We start from the raw sequence: 18,763 nt of genomic DNA, 5'->3' as shown, positions 1-18,763 counted from the left end.
ACAAGTGCTATATTCTTCCGGAAGGGAAGGCAGGGGGCTGGGTGGGGGTCTGCAAGGTGCAGCAGGTCCAGCCAGGCCCATTCCAGTGTCCTCTGGGAGGTGGCAGCTCCAGGTCCAGACCGCCCTGACAGTACCCTGGGTCCACAAAGAATGGCGCCGTTTCTGGTCCCTGTAATCGGGCAAACTGTCTCCAGTGATCTGCAACTGCAAAATGCAGCCTAAAAGAAGGGGGTTCCCAGCATTCTTCTCCCACGGGGGATTGCCCCAGGACAGTGGACAAGGGCATTTGAGGATTCTAAGTTGACTGGGATCATTTGGGTCATTGGTGGCTTAAAGTGAGGGCCCTGGTGACAGTCCTGGGGTTTGGAATGGCTCTTTGTAACTTATTAGCTGTGTGAACCTGAGGTTACTGCACCTCTGGGACCCTCAGTTCCCCTGACTGTAGAATGGGCTGATCATCTACTTCAAAGCATGGCTATACAAATGAAATGCATGCTGTGTGCCTTTAACACAGCAGTAGGGCAGATTTGAAAAAAAGTGAAAGTGTTAGTCACTCAGTTATGTCTCTTTGTGACCCCATGGACTGTAGCTCACCAGGCTCCTCTGTCCATGGGATTCTCCAGGCAAGAACAGTGGAGTGGGTAGCCATTCCCTTCTCCAGGGGATCTTCCTGACCCAGGGATCACACCCAGTGATCTGTATTTGCAAGCAGATTCTTTACCATTTGAGCCATCAGGAAAGCCACCAGAAATGGTAGCTATCATGATCATCTGCATGCTGAAGATAAGCAAATGACAAGTGGTGTTAGTTCCCATTGGTAATTCAGAGGGGGGGGGTTGTGTGTGTGTGCACGTGCATGTATGCATATGTGAGTGCCTGTTCCCTGAGTGTGAGTATGTGTGTTTGTGCATTCGTGAATAGGCTCCAAGCAAAGGTCAGGGGAAGAGTGTTCTTGTTTCTAGACGTGGAAACTTGAGAAGGGCAAATACTTCATTATTTAGATTCAAAAGCTACTCATTAGACGAGACTCGGACACTTAGAAAGAAGAGCTGACCTACAAGTGTAAAATGTTATTATAAGTAATGACAATGATTATAGGATGAGGGTTGAACGGAGAGAGGGAGCCCGAGAGGTTAATGTCCATTAACTACAACGAATTAGGAGATGGTGCTTCTGCAGACACTTCTGGGTGAAACCTAACGGTCTGTTTATTTACCTCACGGGGAGCTCTTAGCACATCAAAAAGGTATTTAAAACACCCCCCACCCCCCTTCCCGCCAACAATTAGCTTTAGGAAGAAGAGTAAATATGGACACAATTTATCACTCCAAGAGAGCCCTGTATCAGAGACAGATGCCGTCAGTTAAATAAAACAGACACTAAGACTTGCCAGAAAGACCAACCCAGAAGCAATTTGCTCATTTGCTGATCATCAGTGGACAGTAGGATTTTGGGGGCCCATCAACAATTCATGTCTTTCTGCTGATTTTTGTAACCTGAATTACATGTTTCTTTTTGCTTCCAGTGGGGGAAGGAAGACTCAGGAATGGGTTGAGGTGATTTCAGTGGCTTTGTCCATCTGTAATTTTAAAATGTAATAGAAAGAAGTTGAACACTGAAAGAGTCACAGGATTGGGACTTCATTGTAGACGGTCCAGTCATCCTGATTTGCCCGGGACTGAGAGGTTTCAGTGCTAGAGCCAGGAGAGGGTTGGTCACCCCATTTATATCCCCTTCCCGGGGTTCCCAAGTGTGAGTATCGGTCAGTCCCAGTCGGAGTAATAGTGGGCAGAAGCTGGCTTGCCTCCCCTCATATGGCGAAACAGACTGTGAACCCATTAGCAGCAGGAATGTGGGGTCACGTGGGACGAGTGCGGGGGAGCTGCGCACACCGAGGTAAACGTGCAGGGAGACCTCTGACAGGTTAAGGTGCGGGGGCCCAAAGCTGATCTTGTACAGATTGCTTCTAACTTCCCAGAGAACTCTTGGAAAATTGCAGAGCCCAGTGACACTGCAGATTCCAGAGTCTCTGCCCTCCCCACCCCTGCCAACAGGTATCCGATCATGTTTTATAAACTAGGACAAGAATGCACACTAGATACTCAAAGTGCCCATCATTCTATCATTTCAGCTGTTCCCACTGCTTCTGAGACTTTTGTATATAAATATCTCTGTGTGTGCGTTCGTGTGTACATTTCTTGACATATTTACGAAGTCCCAGTTTTCCAACCTTCAAGGCATAATGCAAGAACTATTTTTCATCCTAATCTTCTGTAATGACATGTTTTATTATACCATTTCAGCTGTTTTCATTGCTTTTGCTGTTTCATGTTTTATGTATTTTAACTAATGCTTTAATTTTAGGACGTTGTGCCCTAAGGTGGTTTCACAAAGGCTCACTTTGGAAAATCAATGGGGATTCACAGAGATGGCCGCTGGAGGCTCTACCCACACACAGCACGGCACAGAAGCAAGAGGGTCCGAACGCAGGGCAGGGAGCAGACACACTGGGAGGCAGACTGTGCAGGCCAGCAGCCTAAGGGCCCAGCGTCCGCAACACCGAAATGTAAGGGGAGCTTGTGTTCGCCCAGGGCTTCGGCCCCACTTGGCACCTGTGAACCCCCTGGGTTCTGGACAAAGCAGGATGGTCGGTCACCCTACCAAGATGGTGGGTTTGATGCTTGAATATCCTGGTTCTTAGCAGGAGCGGGGCTTTTGGTGTGACACAGAAAGAGCCTGGAGTTTGGAATGCGCTCTTCTTAGTTTCAAACCCCAGCTTCGTCCATGCTTTAATAGTCATTTGAATCTGAGGAAGTCACTTAAGCCCTCACTAAGCCTCAGTTTCCTCATCTGGAAAATGTGGCTGGGAAAGCATGTTGTGCAGAAGTGCTATTAGGGATGGAGGAAGTGATGTGTGATCTACACCTGGTACATCATCTCCTGGTTCCCCGATCTCACAATTCGCCACAGCAAATGCTCAAAATCCACGTCCCATGGCAGGCCACCACCCAGACCTCCCAGACTTGGGCACCGTGTCCCCACAGCCTGTGCAAACCCATTGGCAGTGGGGGCTAAGGAGTATAAGAGGCATAATAATAATGGTAATAATTATAATAATTATAAAACAGTACATTTTTAGTTTGCCAGGCTCCTCTGTCCATGGAATTCTCCAGGCAAGAAAACTGTAGTGGTTGCCATTCTCTTTTCCAGGGGGTCTTCCCAATCCAGGGATTGAACCCAAATCTCCTGTGTTCTTTACCGTCTGAGCCACCAGGGAAGCTCAATAATGGTAATAATTACAATTACAAAACAGTATATTATAAAATACTTTATCATCATAAAATATTACAGTAATCACGGTGATACTAAGGTGGCTTCTGTTTACTAAGTGCTAGCTATGTGCCAGGCAAGCCCTGTGTTACACAGTGCCCTTCCTCATCCCATGTACTCTCCCAGCAGGACAGCTGCTGGGTAGGTGAGATCATAACTCCCATTTTGCAGATGAGGAAATGGAGACCCAGAGAGGTGAAGACATTTACCAAAGACTACATAGCAAGCAAATGTTCAGTGGGGCACTGGGAGCCACATCAGGGGTACTCCAATGTCCATGCTTTTTAGCATGAGGCCCTGGAAGAAAAGCTATATAGAAAAGCATATAGAAAAGCAGAGACATCGCTTTTCTGACAAAGGTTTATATAGTCAGAGCTATGGGATTTCCAGGAGTCACGTACGGATGAGAGCTGGACCATAAACAAGGCCGTGCTCTGAAGAATTGATGCTTTTGAACTGTGGTGTTGGAGAAGACTCTTGAGAGTCCCTTGGACAGCAAGGAGCTCAAACCAGTCAAGCCTAAAGGAAACTGATCCTGAACATTCATTGGAAGGACTGATGCTAAAGCTGAAGCTCCAATACTCTGGCCACTTGCAGTGAAGAGCCAACTCTTTGGAAAAGACCCTGATGCTGGGAAAGATTGACGGCAGGAGGAGAAATGGGGTGGCAGAGGATGAGATGGTTGGATGGCATCACCAGCTCAGTGGACACGAGTTTGAGCAAACTCTGGGGGATAGTGAAGGACAGGGAGGCCTGTTGTGCTACAGTCCCTGGGGTCACAAAGAGTTGGACATGACTTAGCTACTGAACAACAACCTGCAGCCTCCTTGTCTAGAAGGAGTGCAGAATCAGTCAGGGTTGTAAGGCACTGAGAAGAAATGGAGAGGAAAGGTCAGTGGGCAGAGCTGAGAAGCCCTTCTGTTGTCGGGCCTCGAACACACACTCCAGCCTGGAACAATCCCAAGGTAGGGCAGGGGCAGGAGCCTGATATTTGACACCTGCCTTTCTCATCCCCCTTTCTCACCTGTACCCACTGCATATCCACAGCCCACCCACCTGTCTCTGGGCCTATGCATGTACGTGTGGTCCGTGAGCATAGAACATACATATATGACTTTTAGCTCTTGGAAAACTCGTATTCACCCTGCAATGCTCAGCTCCTTCACGTCCAGGCCCGTGTCTCTTTAGATTCCCACTAGTGGCTTCTTTACTGACTTAATGGTAGCATCTGCTCGTACCTGACATGAAATGATGGAAAGTTGGTGGGAAGTTCGTTGGTCAAAGTCTCCGCTGTCTTGCTCACCCTGTCTAGATGACAATAAGCCAACGTGTTTCAGACCCTGACAATGTGCTACCACACTGAGTTTAATTTAATTAATGGGGTCCCAGAAGCATCATCACTTCTATTTTCTAGATGATGGGTAAGCAAACTACAGCCCCTAGGCTAGCTGCCTGTTTTTGTAAATAAAGTTGTACTAGACACAGCTACCCTTGCTCATTTATGTGTGTCCTCGGCTGCTTTCACACTACAGCGACAAGGTTGAATAGTTGCCGCAGAGACCGAATGGCCTGCAAAGATGTTTACTATCTGATCCTTTGCAGAAAAAGTATGCTGGCCTCTGTAAATCAACGTGAAGACCTGAGGTTCAGAGAGGCTTAGCAACCTGCCCCAGTTCACTCAGCCAGCCAAGGGCAGCCCTGGGGCTCAAACCTGAAACCCCAGCCTTCAAAGTGGTGCTCTTTCTATGCCCCAAATGCTATCCTGGCTTTCTTCCACGTCCTCTTCCAAAGACGTCCTCAGGTGCTCAGCATCAGACCACATAGCGGAGGCTCCCTCCTGCTTGGGTTGGAGGCCAAGTGCAGCGGCTGATCAGAGTCACCTGGACTCAGGTGTGAGCACTTTAAGGCACACTGGGGCCCAGAAAAATGGGAGTGGGCTGGAGAAGATCTTTTTTTTTTTTACAGGATGAAAATACACTTGATAAAGAATCTCACCTCACCTGCCGACTCATTTCCCAAGCACTTTACAGATAAACCCGTGATGCTAAGTGAATCAGTCTCTGCTTCGCTGCTCTGCTGTTTCCAGTTTCAGAGGGGCCAGACCCAGCACAGCTTGCAAGCGGCAAGCTTCCCTGGGTCTGGAGACCGCCCCTCAAAGGAGGAGACAAAACTCCTTCCCATGTCCCACAGCCAAGATCCTCTATGTCCCCCTCCCCTGCGCCCCAACCAGCACCCACCTTCCCCATTTCAACCCTGCATCCTCCCTCTGCCTGTGTCTCCAGGGGTCTGCTTCCCCACCCAGCCCTGGGAGCTCTGTTTCAACTGAGATACAATTACAGATCACAGTCCTTTTCTTCCTCCCTTTTTCTTTTTAATAAAACTGTTTTGTGTCTCCACCACCCCCCCTTCCTGCATTCCTCCCATCTTAGTCTTCCCCTCTCCCCCTCCTGTAGGAAATGTCTTGGATTCTCTCACTGGGGTGTAATGGTTAAATTGCTACCAGCTGATTAAACAGCAGAAGTTGAAGCTATAATCCTTGGTGTTCAGGAACCCGGGGAAGCAGAGACGAGGGCCCTGACCTGCTTAGCCCCCCTGACCCCCTGCCATGGGCCCGCCCTAGCTTCGCTCTTTTCATTTGTCCCGGGCTGATAGAATCCTGGGGCGGGGGGCGGGGTGTGGAATGGGGTTGGGGGAGGAAAAGGAGAGGAGAGGCAGAGACAGGGGAGGGAGGGAGGTGATGCCTCCCCAGCCCTGGCCCAACCTCGAGGAATGTCTGTTCCCACCTCTGTCCCTTCTCTGCCCCCCAACAAGCCACACACACACACACAAACTGACACATATACATACAGACATTCTCACATACACACATGCTCACACACACCCAGACCCCCAAGCCACACACATACCCTCAGACACACACACACTCACATGCACATGCAGACATTCTCACATACACACACTCATGCTCACACACACCCAGACCCCCAGTCACACACATTCACACACTCTCACCCAGGCACTTTCTCACTCTCTGCAGAAGGCAGACCAGGTGAAGGAGAGGACCCACCTGCCTTGCCCCTCCCTCCTCCAGGGAACACTGTCTCCCCACCTGCCCCACCCAGGAAAGGACGGGGAAGACAGAGAAGAGTGAGCTGGGATGGAGGGTCAGGGGAGAGGGAGGAGGAGAGCTTTTTGGTGATGGGCCCACTTAGGTTGGACCCAGGCTCTGCAGGGGCCCGGGGGTTTCGGGACAGCCCTTCTTCGATCTTCTCTGAGCCTTGTTCGCTGACTGGGGTGACAGCCACCTCACAAGGCAGCTATGAGGATGAAGCAAGTGAATACAAAGCATCATGCCCAGCCCATCATAAAGCCTGTCTCATCTCAGATGGCCTGGGCTGAGGGCTGGGGTGCAGGGCAATCGTCGTAACCTCAAATACATCACCTTCAAATACACTCACCCCCTCCCCCCACCTGCTGGCAAGTAAAGCTGTGTGCCCCTGGGATCCTTACGGGACCCCTCTGGCCCTCAGCTCTTCCCCTGCAAATTGCCATTGCCATGCTCTCCTCACAGGCCTGTGACAACTGGATGTGACCCTGCACTAGCCGTGCCAGGTTCCCAGAGGCTGGGGACCCCTCAAGGGAGTCTCTCTGTTATGGGTGGTGTGGTTACGAGTGACGTGGTTGTGAACTCAACCTCTGGGTGGAGAAGAGCAGGAGGCAGCGAGCCTCCTTGGGAAAGTTTATTTCCATGGAAAGTGCGGTTCAGATGAGGGGAGGATCCGGCCTAGACTCACCCTCCCCCACACTTACTCAGAAATCAGGAGAGCCCCGGGGTGAAGAGGGAACTGGCTACCAGCACAGGGAATGTCTGCCCCTCCGTCCAAATACCCTTGGAAGCGACCTTTCTCTTCCCTTGGGGGAAAGAAAAGCCTCTGTCTTAGGGTTCTCCAGAGAAACAAACTCTCTATCTGGAGACACGTGTCTCTGTCATTGTATCTATATAAGTAGTTCTGTATAGAGAGATATAGATATGAAATAGATATTCTACATGTAGGATAGACATAATATGTTATTGTTGTTTAGTCACAAAGTCATATCTGACTCTTTGTGACTCCATGGACTGTAGCCTGGCAGGCTCCTCTGTCCATAGGATTTTACAGGCAAGAATACTAGAGTGGGTTGCCATTTCCTTCTTCAGGGGATCTTCCCAACCCAGGGATCGAACCTGTGTCTCCTGCATTAGAAGGTGGGTTCTTTAGCACTGAGCCACCAGGGAAGCCTATACGTGATATAGATCAATCCACATGTAGATTTGGGTGTGCAGCCAGCCTTCCCTACCTGCGGACTTCACACCCCTGAACACAGAGGGCTGCTTGTATTCACTGTGCTATGCCATGCTAAGGAACTTTAGCATCTTTGTTGGGTGTTTTGTGTTTTTTTTTTTTGCCTGGAATCAAAACTGGGCTGTGGTAGCTAAAGCCCAGAATCCTAACCAGTAGGCCACCAGGAAACACACATATTTGAAATTTGTATCTGTTGGAACCAAGCCCCACATATACCAACGGACATTCATAAATATAGATCTGAGATAGATGTCACATAACCTACATCTATCTATATCTATCCATCTATTGAGCGGGAGAGAAAGAGATGTATTCCAAGAATTCGGCTTGCACAATTACAGAGGATGAGAAGTCCCACAGCCTGCCATCTGTCAGCTGGAAACCTGGGAGAGCTGGTGGTGTAAGTTCCAGTCCAATCACAGGAGAAAACTGCGTCCAACTCAAAAACTAGCAGGCAGAGAGTGAATTCTCTCTTCCTCTGTCTTTTTGTTCTATTCAGTCCTTCAAGGGATTGGATATGGAAGGGCCATCTGCTTTACTCAGTCTACACATCCCGATGCTAATCTCATCCTTAAACATCTCAGAGACACACCCAGAAAGTGCTTAACCAGGTATCTGGGCACCATGTGGCCTCATCAAGTTGACACATGAAATTGACCATCACAGCCTCCAAGTCGGGGAGTAGGAGAGAGTGGAGGAGAAGGCTCCTCGAGGGCTGAGGGTCGGGCCCGTTTCTGTGCAGTGGGGGTGATTAGTGTCCCCCCAAACTCACCCCCCAAAAGGGACATATCTGCAGGGGAGGGATGTGGTGAAAGATGGAAGAGAAGGCAAGCGCTGGCTTCCTCTGCTGCCAGCTCACAGGTAGCTGTGCTGAGGGAGGTCCTAGAGAGAGAACCTGCTGTCTCAGGGGTTCTTTCCTAGGCTGAGAGTCCCTGGTGAGGTGGGGTGGGGTCTGAAAATTGCACCGGTGTAATTACGGGAGAAAGAAACTCTGGTCACAGCTGGTTTGACCAGAACATTCTTCCTGTGTAGGACCTGCCCTGAACTTGGTGTGTGCAATAAGCTACTAAACCTGGCTGTTTACCTAGAGGCGGGGCTGAGGCAGGTGCCCAGGGCTCAGAATTCAAGGAGGCACTTGCTCACAGAGTCATGCCAGGGCCCAGCCCAACTGTGGCATGATCATGAGCCTGAGTGCCTTCTTACATGCCCCCAGGGGTAGGTAACTTTTCAGAGAAACAGGGGGCATTCTTGGCTACTGGCAGCAAGTGGGCTTTGGAGCCACAGAGATCTGGGTTTCAATCCTGGCTTTAGCTGCTTACCAGCTGGGTGACCGTGGATGAGTCTATTCTCTTATTTGAACTCAGTTTTCTCATCTATAAAATGGGTATGATACATTAAAACCTACCTCAGGGGCTGTGGTGGGGATTAAATGAGAGTCTGCCCAAGAAGTGCCTGACACTCAGTTAAGACTATTGTTACTGTATTTGCAGCTTGGAAAGAGGAAGTTGGGAGGTAGCAATGGGAGTACTGGCTGCATCTGGAGGCAGATCAAAGGTGGCCAGCCAAGCTGATGAGCCGGTTGGGTGCACCTTCAGAATGAACGATAATTGGTCATTTCTTGTTTGAGAAAAACCCGGGCTCGCACTGGAGTAGCAAGACCGCTCGTGCGTGCAGCCCTTTAGGGACCTTCACAGCCCTTACAGGAGTCGCACTTCCCCGCCTCTTCCTCTTCACAGCCCTTACAGGAGTCGCACTTCCCCGCCTCTTCCTCCTGTCTGGAGTGGAGCCATGACGCTCCTGCGGGCTCCTGTGGGCATCACCTCCTGGTGGGGGGCGCTGAAGACAACAGTCTCAACTCCCCACAGTTTCAGCTCTGAGGACATGAGCTGGTCACCTCCTGGTGTCCTGGTGCTTCTGTCGGAGACACAGAGGACGTTGGGCTGGGTCCCTGGCGATAAGGACAGGTTGGGTTGAGCAACCGCATCTGTTCCTTATCCAGGCGACCGATCTTTTCTGAAGTGCAGCTCTGGCTGATGCCCTGCATCGCGGGGGAGGTTCTTACTCCCACCACCCGTGAGTTCACAATTCTCCAGGCGGACGGTAGTGGGCTGTGAGGCCCCACAACTGCTGCCTGCCCCGCGAGGAAGGCAGACAGGGCCTCACATCATTGACCTGCTCTCACTTTTCAAGCTCATCGATTTGTCCTCTTGGCCCTTGTTCCCAGAGAGAGAGAGGAGAGACTTACATCCCAAGCAAGGAGCAGACCCAGAGTTCCTATCTGGGTTTTTTTTTTTTTTCTTTTAAGGGTGGGGCTGCTCATCAGCCTGAAGCAAACCCCTCCCAATCTTCCAGCTCAAACTACAGCCCTCGCTTGCTTGCTTGCACCTGGCTTGAACCCAGCTCCTTAATCTGTCCCTCTGCTAGGGCTCCCAACATGATGACGTTCATGATGGTTTGTGGAAAAACTGTCTTCCACGAAATCAGTCCCTGGTGCCAAAAAGGTTGGGGACCGCTGCCCTGGGGTATAAACTCTGAAAGAGCAGAGAGACACAGCTATTATTTTTTCAAAAGAAATTATATAAACTTACAATTAAATAAATAAATTCTGTTAATAACAAAGGAAATAAGTATTCAGAACTCCTCACTTAATCAATCGACTGCATTATTCTACTATCTATGCTATAGAGATTATTTACGTCTATTACTTCTATGTGGGGAAGATACTATATGGTATTTGCTACTGTACCTCTGTCTGCACATCTTTTCCCAACTCTGCATTCAGTGAACTCATATTGGTAGCTTGAAACTGGCCACAGTGAGAGCCTTTGCACCACAGCAATTGGCAAATGCTGCAAATCAGAGTTTTCCTTCTGGAAGCCAGGTATCAGATATTTGCACCAGTGGTCACAACCTTAGTGGTAGGTATTAATCATTTCCCTTGAACAGATGAAGCAGTTAAGGCTCAGAAATGCTAAATGATGTGCCCAAGGCCAACTGCTAGGAAGTGATGGGGCTAGGGTAAGATCCAAGTTCATGCCATTTCCACTGCCAGGATACACCTTCATGTCTCCTGAAGACAGGAAAAAAAAAAAAAAATCCAGAAGCTCACTTTTTTCCAACTTACCTGATCTCCAGCTGCTGCCTTGTCTTTGGTGAATGCCAGCCATGCAGAAGACCTCTGATTCAGAGAAGAGTGGTAGGTAAATCCTTGGCCTGAGAAGAAGGGAGAGAAAAAGACAAAAAAGACAAGGTCAGGGGCTTCCCTGGTGACTCAATGGTAAAGAATCCACCTGCCAATGCAGGAGACACGGGTTCGATCCCTTATCTAGGAAGATTCCACGTGCCACTGAGCAACTAAGTCCGTGCGCCACAACTACCGAGCACAGGCCCTAGAGCCCGTGAGAAACAAGGACTGAAGCCCGCGCGCCTCGAGCCTGTGCTCCGCAATGACAGAAGCCACTGCGGTGAGGAGAACACTCACCACCACGAGAGAGTGGCCCCTGCTCACCACTAGAGGAAAGCTGTGTGCAGTTTTGAAGACCATGCACGGCCAAAAATAAATAAATAAATAATAATAAAGAAGCAAGGTCAGGTTTTTAACAGACTGAAATCACATTCCACTCACCTAAGCCTTCAAGACGGAGAAGGCAATGGCACCCCACTCCAGTACTCTTGCCTGGAAAATCCCATGGACGGAGGAGCCTGGTAGGCTGTTGTCTGTGGGGTCGCTAAGAGTCGTACACGACTGAGCGACTTCACTTTCACTTTTCACTTTCATGCATTGGAGAGGGAAATGGCAACCCACTCCAGTGTTCTTGCCTGGAGAATCCCAGGGACGGGGGAGCCTGATGGGCTGCCGTCTATGGGGTCGCACGGAGTTGGACACGACTGAAGCGACTTAGCAGCAGCACCAGCAAGCCTTCAAGAGCTAGTACTAGGTTGGTCAGTTAAAAGTCATTTCATCTCTAGAGTCCCTGTGAGGGTTATTTAAAGAAGACTTAACAATTAATCTCTCACTTATCCCAAGAACAAAACAAGGTTTCCCACCTCCAACCTAGCCACTCTTTTCAAAATGGAGAGGTGTGGTGTTAAATTAATGTTATTAATTGCAGATTGCAATTGCAGAACTCTGTGGACCTGGCATGGTATATTGCATCTTTCAGTTACATGTGTATTTTAATGTAGACTCAAGGTCCCTCTTGTGAAAGAATCATGAGCTCAGCAAATAGTAGAAAAACCTGACACTCATCGGTTGGTAAATATCATTTGTTCTGTCTCTGGGAGGGCAGAGACCTTGGCCCGCGTGCCCTAGAGAGATTGGATCCTTACTCCTGAGAATTATATCATCGAAGGCAAGCCCGTACTAAATGGCTAGAGAGCAGTGAGAGAGGAAATGCAGATGCTAAACAAATCTGGAGGGCAACTCAACGACTATTAGCTGAGAGAGGAAACCTCAAACAACACTTAGAAATCATTCATATATACTTTCAAACTAGCAAAGTTAGCAAGGAAGGAAATAACTCCAGTAGAGGTCAACGCTGGGTAGGATTTGGTGAACCAGACATTTTTCATTCAGGGTAAACAGTACAACCTTCTAGAAACAAGCCAGGTAGATAATGCTTATCCTGAACTTTGTGTTCACTACAAATGTCCTCAGTTGTTTTGCAGAGGCCTTTGCTACTTTGTCCATCTTGGACATGGAAATCACAACCATTTGTAACTTAATCACACATCACTTTTGCTGTATTCTGCTGATTAGAAGTCAGTCTTTAGGTTCAACCGTCAGGAAGAGGGAATTATACAAAGGTGTGAACAACAAGAGACAAGGATCACAGGGTGGGGTGAGGGGGTAAGAAGGGATCTTGGAAGTCTGTCTACCACACACTTGTACAAGCCAGAGGTGAAATCAGCTCCTCTTGAACTATGGTGGGTAGAGAGTGGAGGGAGAAATCTTCCCAAGAAATATTGGGATGCTTTTACCAGGAGAAGGGTAAGTTTATATAATTTGTACAATAGTTTGCTATTTATTTAACAAGGGGTCAAGAGGCACATGGTCCCTCTCACCAAGAGGCACATGGTACCTCCCACTACTGTCAGGGCTCAACAGTGTCATCAGAGATCCTAGGTTATTTCCACTTTTTTACTCTCCCAGTTTCAGAATATCAATACTGTCTGTCTTCATGGTTGCAAGACAACTTGCCACAGCACCAGACATCACAGTCTCATCTGACAGTGTCAGATACAGGATGAGAGAAAAAGGAGAAGGAAAGAGAGAAATTATTCTTAGGTAATTCTTTTTTCTTTGGGAAAGAAAATCTTTCCAAGACCACCCTCCCACAAGACTTCCTATTACATCTGTTTGAGTAGAACTAGGTCACCTTCCCATCTCTAAACCAATCATTGGCAAAGAGAAATAATACTGTGTTTTGTTTTTTCTTTTCCCTCAATTTAGGTATGACCCATTACTGGACACGCAGAGTCAAATACAACTGAGCACGCACGCATGCACATTACTGGACCTAGACAGACTGCTGTTCTGAACAACATCAGGGGAATTTATCATGAAAGAAAAAAGAAGGGGTCACTGGTGAGTGACCAAGAAGAGTGTCCATGACAGTAATGATGATTATTCTAGGCATGTTTTTCTGGCTACCTATAATCCACCAAGTCCTGGACTAAGCATTTCATATGCATTATCTCATTTGATCTTTGCAACCACCCTATGAGACACATTCTACCTGGTACTCATTTTTTATGGGTTGAATTATGTCCTCTCCAAATTTGTATGCTGAAGTCCTTCTCCCCCCCACCCTACCCCATCAAATACCTCAGAATGCGACCTTGCTTGGGTCATTGCAGGGATAGTTAAGATGATGTAATTAGGGTGGACCCTTATCCAATATGACTGGTGTCTTTTGCAAAAGGGGAAATTTGGACACAGAGAGAAGGAAGGCAACAGGAAGAGGTGCAGGGAGAAGATGGCCATCTAAGGAGAGAGACTTCGGACGGATCCTTTCCTACACAGCTCGCAGAAGCAAGCAGCCCCGCCGTCACTTTGATTTTCAGCTTCGAGCTTCCAGAACCACGAGACAATAAATTCCTGTTGTTTAAGCCACACAGTTGGTAGCACTTTGCTACGGCAGCCTTAGCAAACAAAGATACCATTTTCACAGAGTGATGGCTGGGAAAGTTACGTGAATTTCCCAAGCACTCATTCCAACCCAGGTCTCTCTGACCACAAAGCCCATGGTCCTAACCACAAATCCTGTATCCTGCAGGAATGGGGAGCTGAAGAAGGTTTGAGTGGCCCAATGGAGCCACGTTTCGGGTGGAATATCATCACTGCAGAGATCAAAAAGTTCCTTTTTGTGTCTATTGTCAATCTCTTTTATCCCAGGCTCACAGCCTCTGGCCTGGTTTCTAGGATACAGGCAGAACCCCTCCTAGAGGCCTCCTCATAAAACCCCCTGTGTGGACAAGAAGCAGGTAATTAAGTCCCTTCCTTTCTAGGACCTGTGGTCTTGGTCTTTGATCTTTCCTCGCTCTGCCCTGAAGCTTCCTTGGCCAATGAAGGAGGTGTGAGCAGGGTGTGAGAATGGCAGGGCGAGGGCAAGTGTCTAAGGGGACCCGGGACTCACCCAGAGCCAGGGGGATAGGGAAGGTGTGCTGGCTGGAGGCCTGACCTGCCACACATGATGTGGCCATGGCGACCCCCGTCTACCCAGCCAGGGGCTGACGATGCTGTATCTAGCCTCCTTCTTTGCTCCTGAGATCCAAAGTCACCTGATAGTTTGGCGTCTCTATGTACCTCCCCGCCTTCAAAAATGCGTACATTTATATACTATGTTTTTTTGGTTAAAAAAAAAAAAACATAGAGAGAGGGAGAGTGAGAGACTGAGAGCTGCTTCTTTTATCTCCAGTCATTACAAAGCTCCTCTTCCCATCCCAGCCCTGGCCCCGGGGCCACCTCCCTCATCATTCTCTACTCAGTTTGCAAGGCTGTTATTTCTGCCAAATGAGTCACTGATGTGGGAAAGTTAATTTATTTTGGCAGACTTCATCACTGCTCTGAGAAATGGACTGTGCACCTATTGCTGCAGAAGACACAGGTTATTGTGATGATTCATTCATTCCTCTCTGCTTTCTTTCATTCATTCATTCATTCCCAGAGCACATGACCATCACTCTCACAGATACACATGGGCAGACTCACGGATTGTTTTCTATCTCAGGGAGTAGATATGAGGCTTACGTGAGGTCATGTATGTAAAATGATTAAATAATAATAATAATTATAATAATAGCTAATCCTCACTTGAGCACTTATGTTTCAAGCTGCATGCTAAGTTTGCTTTTTTTTAAAATAAATATGGCAATAAATCAAGCAGGCTTTATTTAATGCCTTTAATCCTGTTGCTGCTATCTGGGGCAGAGATGATGATTATCTTCATTTTGGAGATTCAGAGACTGAAGCTCAAAGGGGTCAAGGTGACCTGGTCACAGTCATTACATGTCTCATAAGTGGTAGAGGGAAGTCACGTCCAGCTCCATCTTATCATGACCCACATTTATAAGGTGTTGGCCACGTGGCAGGTACTGGACTTACAACATGCTTCTCCGCTCCCAGTCCTCTTGGTTTTTCACAGGAACTGTGACATGGGGACTGTGATTAGCATCTCCGTTTTCCAGCTGAGCAAACCTCGTTTTGGAGAAGCAGGGCAAGTTGCCTGAGGAGGCATGGCTATTACTCAGAAGAGCTGGGCAGAGAGCAGGCAGTGAGTGGAGAGCAGGCAGTGAGCGGAAAGCAGGCAGTCTGGGCTCAGAAGATGCTTTGCCCTCACTGTGAGCCGAGAGCTTGGTGCTTAGCACATGTGTCCCATTCTTATTGACCACACTCACCATCAGCACCATCAACACTCCTTCTGACGTCTTTACATGGTCCCAGGCACATAGGTCCTGTGACAAGGCAGTGCTGTGTGCTCACCAAAACCCCATGTCTTCAATCTTTGAGACACACAGATGGACCCCAGCAGTGAATTGGGTTCATGCCACTGAATTCTGACCAATGGAATGTGTGGTAAGTGATGAGGGTCACTCCCAAGCCTGGCCCTAAAGAAAAGCCCATGATCCTCTATCTGCTGCTCAGATGCAGAGGATCCTGTGGAACATTCTGAGATCCTAGGGGAGGGTGGAACCACTCAACTGGAAAATGTCCAGGTCCCTGGGTGACTGTCTGAAGCCAAGCTCTTCCAACCTGAGCCATACTGGACTGTAATGTGGACCTCAACCTTTACTGGCTATTTGTTATAGCAGCTAGCCTATCCTTACTCATACAGATGTTACTGGAAGGATTTTTGATATAATGACATTCTGATCTAGGGTTTCCTTGGGAAAAGGCTCACCTCCACTAGAACTCTAGCTTCATAAAGGTAGAGTCCCCTGTGTCAAGTGCAGGGCCTGACATACCTTAGATCTTCAGGAAATACATCTGGAAGTGACCAAATGGACCTCCCATCTCAGAGGTCCTTGGACCACTGGGAAGCTTCCTGGATGGAGATGCAGGAACAAAGTCTTAATCATGCTACCTAATCCTCCATCCTTTCCCAATACTCATGCTAACTAAATACCCTTTTCCAATTCCCTGCATGTCCCTAGTAGAGTGCTGGGGAGACAACCCAAGCAGTAACTTATAGAACTTGCTTGTCAAGTCTGATGTCATTCTACAAATATCAAGCTGACTTCATTCCATCCAACCTGGCTGTCAAATCTGGAAAAAGCCAAGCAGAGTGGGCTCCAAGCTGCACACACTACATTCAGATGTTTACAGAAAACCAGTGCATGAGGATTTGCTCAAAAGCTAAATTTCCTCTTAGCCAAAGCCCAGAAATACCTTTTAAACCCTGAGCAAATAAGCCAGAGAAGAAGGCATTTTCCCTCTGATGGAGCCCTTAGAGCCTGGGAGATCTTCAATTTTGCAAGGAAGCAAGCTCACTGCAGAAAGGTGTGCTGCACAGTGGAGCCCTTCACCACCCACAACCAGCCCCTTCAAGAACTTCCCCTTTAGTCCCAGAGCACATGGCATGTACGGCCACAAGCCCCAACCCTGATTTCAGGCTGTGAACAGAAGCTGTGACATGCACATTTAGGTCCACTTGGAGAGATGTTGACTTCGAATAAAATTAAAAGGAGCCATTGTTTTTTTTTTTTTAATTAACCAATCAAACAAAACCATTTCCCTATGGGGTGTTGAACTGAGTGGGATGTATACTGAACAAAGCCTGCTAGAGCCGCCACTGACATGGGGAATATTGCCTGACATTTATCAAGTTCTTAGAAGCCAAGTGATGGCTTTCTACAGAAACCTGGTTTCATCCTCACAACAAACTTCTGAGTCAGAAATGGCCATTATTACCTCTTCTACACATGCAGAAACAGAGGGGCATAGAGGTTCAGTCACGGGTTCAATTTCACACAGCCAGAAAGCAGCTGTCCCAGGATGCTCACTAAGCATGTCTGCAATTAGCCATGCATTAGTCCCAGCTAAAAGGCCAACTCAGCTGGGCCACATGATCTTGGGCAATGTATTCATTAAATAACTTCTCTGAGCACCTCAAGAATAGCAGTTACCTAGTTTATAAATTTAAGTGAGATGATATATGTGAACATTGCTAGAACGGTCATTGGGTCTTACGGCCTTTCATCTTGCCTGTTGTTTTATTTGTAAAGTGCTATTCAGGCTGCTGGTGGTGGGAAGCAGGGGTCTGCTCCCATATCCAGATGCGTCAGAGACCCTGGGGACCCAAGACCAGGAAGCAGCCAATTCCTGGGGCCTGAGTGCATTGGCAGCAGTGAGAAGAAGTAGGAAGTGACCATGGAAGGGTGAAGAGAATTTGGCGGGAAGAGCAACGAGACCTTCAAATCCATCAGCAAAACCAGTGAAAGTGGCCCTCTAGATCCAGTGTGATGTGGCCCTATTGGGTACAGCCACAGGGGTACCCCTTCTTTCTACCTATAACAGGGAAGATGATGTGTTTGATCAAGAACAATGCAGACAGAGGAAAGCCTGTGGACCACTGGGGTGATCGGGGCAGCGTTTGGGAGAAGGAAGGGGCCAGTTGAACAGGAAGAAATAGGCAGTGTTTGAGTTTTTCTGTGGCTGCTGTACCAAATGACCACAGATTGCTAGCTTAGAACAAGAGAATTTTTTCTGTCTTTCAGTTCTAGAGGCCAGAAGTCTGAAATCAAGGTAGTGTCAGGCTCACACTCCCTCTGAAGGCTTGGTGGGAGGCCTCTTCCTGGCCTCTCCCAGCTGCTGGCAGCTCCAGACATTCCTTGGCTTGTGGCTTCATCACTCTAGTCTCAGCCTTTCTTTTCATGTGACCTTCTCCTCTGTGTCTCCCCACCTTCTCTTTTCTTCTCTTCTAAGGACCTGTCATCACATTTAGGGACACCCCCCCCCCCGCAATCGTGGATAATTTCATCTTGAGATCCTTAACTTTATTACATCTGCAAAGACCCATTTTTCAAATAAGGTCACATCCACGAGTGGAAGTATCTTTTGAAGGCCACCATTCAACCTGCTACAGGCTAAGGAAATAGATGGGTTCATTTGCTCCCTAAAACTTACAATCATTAATGATTCCAAACATTAAAAAGCACAGAACATAAAATAACAGACATCCATGTACCCAGAACTCAATTTAACAGATGTTAACATTTCCCCATAATTGCTCTGATTTCTGTCTTGGAAAAGAAAAAAATATAAAACACAACAAATACATCCCTTCTTTTCCTTCTCTCCTTAGAGAGAACCACAATCCTGAATTTGGTCTTACACTTTTGTGCATATTGCTATACTTTCCTTGCATGTGTATGCAACTTTAAAGAATTGATAGTATTAATTCCTGTGTGTTTTTAAAGTATTACATAAGTGCTATCACGCTGTATCTCTATAAAAACCTGAGGCTTTATAAAAATACAATTCACATATCATAAATTTCATCCTTTTAAAGTTTACAATTCAGTGAAAGTGTGAAAGTGTTAGTAGCTCAATAATGCCTAACTCTGCGACCCCATGAACTGTAGCCCAA

At 47.8% G+C, this 18,763-nt stretch overlaps 2 long non-coding RNA genes across 2 annotated transcripts in view; one reads left to right on the top strand and one right to left on the bottom strand.

The window, feature by feature from the left end:
- LOC133228875 (uncharacterized) overlaps window positions 1-18,763 on the bottom strand; it is a 93,988-nt gene that overhangs the window by 32,018 nt on the left and 43,207 nt on the right. Inside the window, exon 3 of the long non-coding RNA XR_009730394.1 lies at window positions 10,798-10,886. This is a non-coding gene — a long non-coding RNA (uncharacterized LOC133228875). The remainder of the gene's footprint in view (window positions 1-10,797; window positions 10,887-18,763) is intronic.
- On the top strand, window positions 7,487-13,792 carry LOC133228874 (uncharacterized). The gene is made up of 3 exons (XR_009730393.1): window positions 7,487-7,576; window positions 13,126-13,260; window positions 13,598-13,792. It is a non-coding gene; the product is annotated as an uncharacterized LOC133228874 (long non-coding RNA).

This window comes from Bos javanicus, chromosome 17 (genome assembly GCF_032452875.1).
Source record: "Bos javanicus breed banteng chromosome 17, ARS-OSU_banteng_1.0, whole genome shotgun sequence".
In the NCBI taxonomy this organism is placed as follows: domain Eukaryota; kingdom Metazoa; phylum Chordata; class Mammalia; order Artiodactyla; family Bovidae; genus Bos; species Bos javanicus.
Note: the sequence above shows the minus strand (reverse complement) of the source record. Positions and strands in the feature narration are given on the sequence as shown.